Source organism: Oryctolagus cuniculus, chromosome 3, assembly GCF_964237555.1.
Source record: "Oryctolagus cuniculus chromosome 3, mOryCun1.1, whole genome shotgun sequence".
NCBI classification, from domain to species: domain Eukaryota; kingdom Metazoa; phylum Chordata; class Mammalia; order Lagomorpha; family Leporidae; genus Oryctolagus; species Oryctolagus cuniculus.
The window spans coordinates 66838501-66846138 of NC_091434.1; the positions used below are offsets into that span (position 1 = coordinate 66838501).

The window sequence follows — 7638 nt, forward strand, 5'->3', positions numbered from 1 at the left end:
CCACTTCTTTATAAAGAGGTGAATATAAAACAATTTCTTCCAAACCCAGACAGAGAGCACGAAAATTGCTTCCCTTTCTGCAATCAGGGCAATTTAACTGGAGTGCAATTAGCACTATTAAATGTCGATTCTGCATAAACAAATCTGACTGAGCAGCGAAAGTGGGGTGAGAACCTCATATACACTGAAACTGATTTTTTAAAATTATGTATCCGGGTCCTTTACAATTGATCCGTGACGTTTTCATCTCGGAATATATTTACATCGTAAATACACTATGGTTAAATCAAATATTTTTTGGCAAAATTCAACGCGAATCCTAATAAAGACGAATAGGGCAATTAAAGGGAAGAGTTCACTTCCTTTGAACAAATATTGTTTCTCCCATCTTGCCTCTCCCGAGAGCTTTGATCTGAGCAACTGCTCAAGTTGCTGTGTTTAGCCGGCAAAGCCGAGGAACAATTCCGTCATTAGCGCTGATCGGGAGGATTGGCGCTCCTCAGCCGCACAGGAAAAGCTTCCCCTGATGCTCGAAGCAGGGCGGCGACCGGGGGCCAGTTATTTTCTGAATAACTCGATCCGGTAGCTGGTTAGGTATTAGGTGGTGGCTCGGTCTCCCGGGAGCTTTGACCAAGCGCAGAGTTTAGCAGCAGACGCGCAGCACGGGGTTGGGGGGGGAGGGGAGGTGGAGTTGGGGCGCCTCGAGGATCTGGGCGGGAGCGGAGGTGGCGGGGGGGGGGGGGGGGGGGAGGAGAAGGCAAGGTTCTCTCCAGGCCTGGCTGGCTGCAGTCAATGCCTGGGACACCGGCGTAGGGGTGCGGGTAGGGGGGTGGGGGAGGGAGGGGCAGGGGCTCCTAAAATGCGCTTATCTGACCTGTCCTCCCACCTGCCTTTATTTACTGATTTGCTAAGCCACAGAGCTTCCTTTTTGAATCATTTGTGCAATTAATTATGCTTTTCATTTGCATGATCCACACTAGAGCAGTGATTATCAGGTCAGCTCGGTTTGGGAGTTGGGGAGCTACATTAATAACTGGAGCTTAAAAAAAAACAAAACTGTCCCTGTGTATCACCATCGCCTGCCACGGGCTAGGGCCAAGGAAAACCAGTCTCATTCCTGGAGCCTGTTGAGTGGGGTGACTGCTTTGAACAGATGGAGCTTGGCAGTTGTGGGTGAAAATAAAATGCAGTTTTGATTAGAAGGGAACCTTTTACTGTTAACACATATTTATGTTTTTAAAAGCTCGAGTGTTGAGATCAAATAGATCAAGAAAATTAATTGAAAAGTGAGAAACTCTCTCACAGTTTCTGTTGAGCTTTTATTTAATACTTGCTCTAGAATGCCCTCATTCTAGCTCAACCTTTGCAAATAAAAAGGCCAGGAAGAATCAATAAACCAATAGGACTTTCATTTTTTTTTCTATTCCAAAGGTGCCTCTACTAGTTAGAGGTGGTAGCAGATGCAAATCTTTCTTGCTCTGTAGGGTCTGCTGGAGAAATTGAAAAACCCCTCTTCTATTAAGTACAGTCCAAATGTTTGCTACACAACTAATTTTCTGCTGCTAGATGTGTCTGGGACATATATTTTAAGCTTTCCTTGATCTGTTTATCTGAGCCAAAAATGCATTCACAATTAAAGGGAAGCCTCTGGTGTGTCAAAGGAAGGAAGGTGACTGTAGATTGTGTGATGATTTTAATGACTGCAATTATTGGAAGATTATTCAACAGCATCATAGATTTGTTTACTGCATTACTCGGAAACTATGGAGGGGGGCTATTCGGCTTGAGGATGTATCTTCCTCCCCTTCCTCACCAGCCACCAGAGTGGGCTTGGACCTAAGCAAAAATGGTGGTCAGTGTTAGTTGTCTCCTCTAAGAGCATCTCTTCCACAATGATGCACATGGTTATCCAAGCCAGTCCCTACAGACGTGGAGAGACATCAAAGATACCTTGAACTAATCCTGAGGAAAGCCAGCAAAAGCACTCTACCGTGGCCTCAGTTTTACCCTTTGGCCAGTCATCTCTGGAGGAAGCCTCCAGAACTCTTGCCTCCCCTGCCCCGAGCTTGCAGAAGGCGCTGCCTACGGGATGCTGAGCAGTGCAGGCATACCCACCTCCAGGAGTCCATACTGCAGAAACTTTGCCTTTTCTTCCTTCCATGTAACACCCCCTTCCCTCCCCTCCATATTATTTCCTGTCATAACTCCCAATGTTGTCCTACTAGAAATAAAAAGAAAATACAGAACTCGAAGCATATCAGTTTGTGACTAAGTTTTTTACTGTACATTCACACATCAGGGATGCAATAAGGAAGGCTTCGTGTTTCACGTTAATGATCCTCAGTCCACGATAATCAATAAATTGCAGCGCGGGCTTTGCTCATTAATGAATTACTGATTTGGAGGCGAGGTTGCGTGTGTGTGTGTGTGTGTGAATAGTAAATGCTGCCGGGAGCATTCCCTCCCCTCCCGTCCCCGAGGCGCTGAGACCGCCGTCAGGGGCTGCCCGCGCTCCGCCTGGGTTCCGCAGCCGCCCGGACTGCAGCTCACGGTGGACTTGGCTGGAACTGAGGACCTTTCCTCTTGAAACGTGAGCCTGCAGGATTCTGCAAGTGGCAATTAGGAGCCTATTACAAGCCATTAGATTGATCAATGTACCTTAAACAATGCGAATGATTTATAGGGCTGATTCACGCGGGGAAGAAAAAGAAAGCGGGAGGGATGGGGGGGGGGGGAGACTCCACTTCTTTTACATTCGCAGCACCCTCGCGGGGAAGAGCAGGGCCCAGCCTCCGTTCACCATAGCTAAGATCTGATTTACTTAGAAAACTTTGCAGAGCCACAGCTTCCCCGGCTTGTCCGGTGGGTGGCGAGATGCAAGTGCTTCGCCCCTCTCTCGGCTTCCTAAGAAGGCGGGGAGGGGCAGCAGGCGGCCACCGGGACCACCCTGCCCGGGCCGAGGGAAGACCCCGCCCGCAGCGGCCCTGATGCCCCCTTCTCTCTTCTTCCCCGGGGCTGTTCCGGAGAGCGGACCCGCCTCGCAGGCTGGTTTAGCCGAGTGCTGGGGACCCTCATGGCCTCCTCCTACGGCGGGAACCCAGATCCCTGAGCCCTTGAAGTCTGAGGCGTGACACAGGCCGGAGCCGGGGTCCGAGGTCCTTGCGCGGAAGATTCCTTCCGCTCCTCTACCACGCGAAGGCTCGATCAGAACCGGTCCAGCCCTCCCGCAGGGCCCGGCGTCCGTCCGGAGTCGCCTCCTCGGCTGCAGGAGCTGCAGGCTTCCCATGACAAGGACACTGCCGCCAGTGTCCCCGGAGCCTGCGAGGGGAGGACAGACGCATTTCACCCGTCCCAGGGGGGGAGGTCCCCTTTGTCTGACCTCCTCCTTCCGAGTCTGCCCGCAGCTCCGTCACGGGGGAAGGGGCAGGCTGTGGAAGAACCCCGGGCAGGGCGCAGGCGACCCTGCCCTGCGGTCCCTCCTTCCTCTTCTCGACCCCAGCCCTCTCCCCCCTCCTCCCTGCCGCCTTCTCTCCGGTCCTCTCACCACCCGTCTTCTCCCGGCTCCCGCGCCCAGAGCCTGGGCAGGCGCCGTTTCTCTTCCTGGCCTCAGCGGTTTGGCGGGAAAGGACTTCGTCCTGGCTTGTTCATGGGTGTCTGGGACGAATCCTTTTGTTTGTGTCTAAATGTGGGATCGGAAGCTTTGCGGGCTGATAATGGGACGCAGAGGGAAGAGAGAAAGAGCGAATAAACACCACGCATGTGTCTTTTGCAGCCCGTCTGCGACGAGGGCCCAGGATCTGCAAAGCCTCCCAGGTGGATGGCGACTCTGCTGCTCACAGCCAGCTGCGCTCATCTGTCCTTCCTCGCTACGTCCCCTCTCTTGATTTCTGACTTCGCTTCTCCCGGCCTTCCGGCGCACTGGGAGGCTGAGAAACAGGGCCAGTTCCAAGACCCCAGCGCCCCGAGACTTCCCCGAGAACAGGCCTGCCCTGTGCCCACATGGCCAAGCTTTCTTGGTCTCAGCCACTCTGGAGCCCAAGGTTGCAGGGTTAGCCAACCCTGCCATACACTGTGATGTCAAATAGATACCCTTCCCAGGTCCAGATGGAAACCCTCCAACCCTACCGGCTCTGGGAGTATTAAATGGCGGGGGGGGGGGGTCGAGGGGCTAGAGGGAGGTCCGGCACACTTCAGACACGTGCGCCTCCCTTGGCTTCCTCTGACCCCCACGCAGAATGTACTCTGACGGCACAGCCACACTTACCTGGCACAGGCCAGCGCCGCCCAAACTCCGTCGTAGCCAGGGATCAACAAGGGGGTGACACTGCCGCGGGGAGGCAGGCGCCAGCTCCAGGTGCTTCCCCGGGAGCAGGGGGTGTTCAAAGCCAGCTGCGAGCTTCCCCACCGGGTGGCCAGCGGCCTCCCCTCCACCTCCCGCAGAGCTCCCTTGCCGCTTCCTGCTCCGCACCCCGCTCGGTATCTCTGCATCTCCGCAGCCGCAGCCCCCGAGCGCCCCTCTCCAAGAAGCCTCCTCTACGCCTCCCATAGGCTCTGTTACATCTGGGATGCATTGCCCCTTAATTGTCAACCCCATCATTGTGATCAAGTGAACGTTGCTAATCTCTACATTTATTGTTTAGGTAAATAGAGGCTGCGTTTAATCAATATGCAGGGCCCCAGCCCTCGCAGCGCCAAGTAACTTAAGTCAACGGTGAAGATTTCAGTGTGTGCGTAATTACAGAGCACGCGGAACATTCACTCCAGCCTAATTCCACATCTCTTCCCCGTCCCCGGGGAGCCGGAGGAAAAGAACGCGAGGATTCTCCACCCTCTGAGGGACTGAGGGTCGTCTCCTTCGGGGCCAGAAAAGGATTTGGTGGCTATGCCACCAGGCGTCCGGCTCGTGCCCTAGACGGAGCGCGTAGCGGACGCCCGGGCCTGAAACCGGACTAGGGATGCCCCTGACTTCCTAGAGGCGGGATCCCGCTCTCTGCGCCCTCTCCCTACCACTTGGAAACCCCTCCCCCCCAAATTTGCCACAGCGAGGAGGGCGGTTCCCACCCCCGGGTGCCCCCGGGCGGGAGGGCTGGGGGCGGGGTCGCGGAGGCGGGTTGCCGGGTGCTCCCGACGCCCCGGCCCCCGCGTGCCTGCTGCCTCTCCCCGCCGCAGCTCGGAGCCGCGGAGTTCCCTGCGGGTGGGGGTGGGGAACTCCCGAGAGTGCTGCGCTCGGGCGCGCCGTGCCAAGGCTCTGGGCCCTTCTCCTTAAACAGCTATTGTCTCCTAATTAAGAGGACCTTGGGAGAGGATCAGGATTCGCAGAAGGGGTGGGCGGGTCTAGGGAGGGGCGGTGCCCTCCTCGCAGCAGCTGGGCGCGGGGAGCGGCCCCGGATTGAGGGCCTCTGGGCCTCCGCCGGGAAGGGGTGAGCTGGGATTCTTCCAAGGGGCTGCGGAGGGAACCTGGCCCCTCCCGACGTCTTGGAGTGGGGCCCAAAGAGCTGACCCTCCGCTTGAGACACAAACACTTCCCCTTAGGCAACTGTCGCCCAGGGTTTCTGTTTGTCCTGGTGCCTCTCTCTCCCCGCTCCATTCCCGAGACAGTTCGACAAAAACAACCAATAACTCCAGTTGTAACCAGACAGTTGCATCGCCTGGAGCTGTCCCTCTTCTGTGTAAGCAGGCTGCTACGGTCGGCTCATCGCTTGCGAGGTTGGGGTATGGAGAGCAGCGTTACACTGTATTACAGACGGAGCTGGAGTTTAGGGCCCTCACTATTGGATGAAAGCTATTGACTGGTTTTAATTTTTGGAATTGAACAGCTCTCCTATAAGGTCTCTCTCTCTCTCTCTCCCTCTCTCCCGCTCTCCCTCTCCCTCTCTCTCCTTTCTTCTTCCTGTAAAAGTTGAATAGCATTTACAACAAGAGGGAAATTAAACACAAATGTCAATGCAATCCCGAAACGCCTTTTCTTTCTATTATCCCGAAGTCTTCTCTCCGCAGGTCCCAAGCTACTCCCAAATCTGTGACCCTGCTGATCTGATAAGCAGATCTTCTACATCCTGTCTGCAAACGCCCTTCCAGTGTTCACTTAGCAGTTTCTGGGGCATGGTTGTAAAGGTAGGCAGAGGAAAAGCAAGGCATGAAGGAGCCAGGGCCAAACCACAGGTCCTTTGCAGGTCTCAGAGCTGGGAGCCAGTTAGAGCCCATCTTTTAGTGCTGTGATCTTGGGCCCCCCCTCAAAACTTGTCAGTTTCTTCTTCTCTAAAATAACCTAGTAACTTCAACTTGGAAGGAATGTTAGAAAAGTTAAATAACATGTATGTAGGGAAATTCCTAGCTATGCACTCAATACTTAGAAGTTGGGCTAAAAAAGTTCTCTCAGTTTCCACAGAAATGGCATTCCCAGCTAAAACTTACTGTGAAGCTAGCTAGAACTTACTAAAGGCAAAGCCAACCACTGCAGTGAAATGAGTTTAGTGTTTGTGTGGGCCTAATACAGACTGGGGTTGGATGAGGATGAATGCAGTGACAGCTAACAGCTGCCTGTCTTAGGAGTAAGGTTAGCAACTCCAGTCAGCAGCTTATTTTATGATCTTACTTTCACAGATCTGTCTCATCTTTAATAGTAATAGCCAATATTTATGGAGCAATTATTACGTTACATGCCAAGCATTCTGCCAAGTCTTACATATAGTATCTCATTTAATCCACACAACAATCTTGTGAGGTATTACTGATACCTCTCTCTCTCTCTCTCTCTCTCCATACACACACACACACACACACACACACACACACATATATATATATAAAGGTTTTACCATGAGGCTGGCCCTATGGCATAGTAGGCTAAGCCTCTGCCTGTAGTGCCTGCATCCCATAGGGTGCCAGTTCGTGTCCCAGCTGCTCTTCTTCTGATCCAGCTCTCTGCTAATGGCCTGGGAAAGCAGTGAAAGATGGCCCATGTGGGAAGACTCAGAAGACCTGACTCCTCACTTCGGATCGGCCCAGCTCCAGCCATTGTAGCCATCTGGGGAGTGAACCAGCAGATGGAAAACCTTTCTCTTTATCTCTCCTTCTCTCTGTAACTCTACATCTCAAACAAATAAATAAAAATCTTTAAAAAAAACACACACACACAAGAAAATGGATCTAGAAAAGTTGTGTATACATAAATATCAAATTTGAAAAAAAAAATTTACCATAGAAGATGTTACTATTTAGACTTTTATAAGGTCCGGTGCTGTGGTGTAGTGGGTAAAGCTGTTGGTATAGTGGGTAAAGCTGTTGGTGTAGTGGGTAAAGCCGTTGCCTGCAGTGCTGGCATCACATGTGGGTGCTGGTTCGAGTCCCTGCTGCTGCACTTCCAATCCAGCTCTCTGCTATGGCCTAGGAAAACAGTGGTAGATGACCTAAGTCCTTGGGCCCCTGCACCTGTGTGGGAGACCTGGAGGAAGCTCCTGGCTTTGGGTCAGCACAGCTCCAGCTGTGGCAGCCATCTGGGGAGTGACCAGCGGATGGAAGACCTCTCTCTCTCTCTGCTCTGCCTCTCTGTAACTCTGAGACTTTCACGTAAATAAATAAAATCTTTTTTTAAAAATAGACTTGTATAAAAGTAGTGAGACTTTTTTAAGGAACTTA

The 7638-nt window shown here is 52.7% G+C and overlaps 1 long non-coding RNA gene across 1 annotated transcript; it reads right to left on the reverse strand.

Moving 5' to 3' along the window:
- Positions 1 to 2245: 2245 nt before the first annotated feature.
- On the reverse strand, positions 2246 to 4142 carry LOC103348778 (uncharacterized). The gene is made up of 3 exons (XR_011387583.1): positions 3545 to 4142; positions 2822 to 3318; positions 2246 to 2606 (listed from the first exon to the last, which is right to left on the reverse strand). It is a non-coding gene; the product is annotated as an uncharacterized lncRNA (long non-coding RNA).
- Positions 4143 to 7638: the final 3496 nt, after the last annotated feature.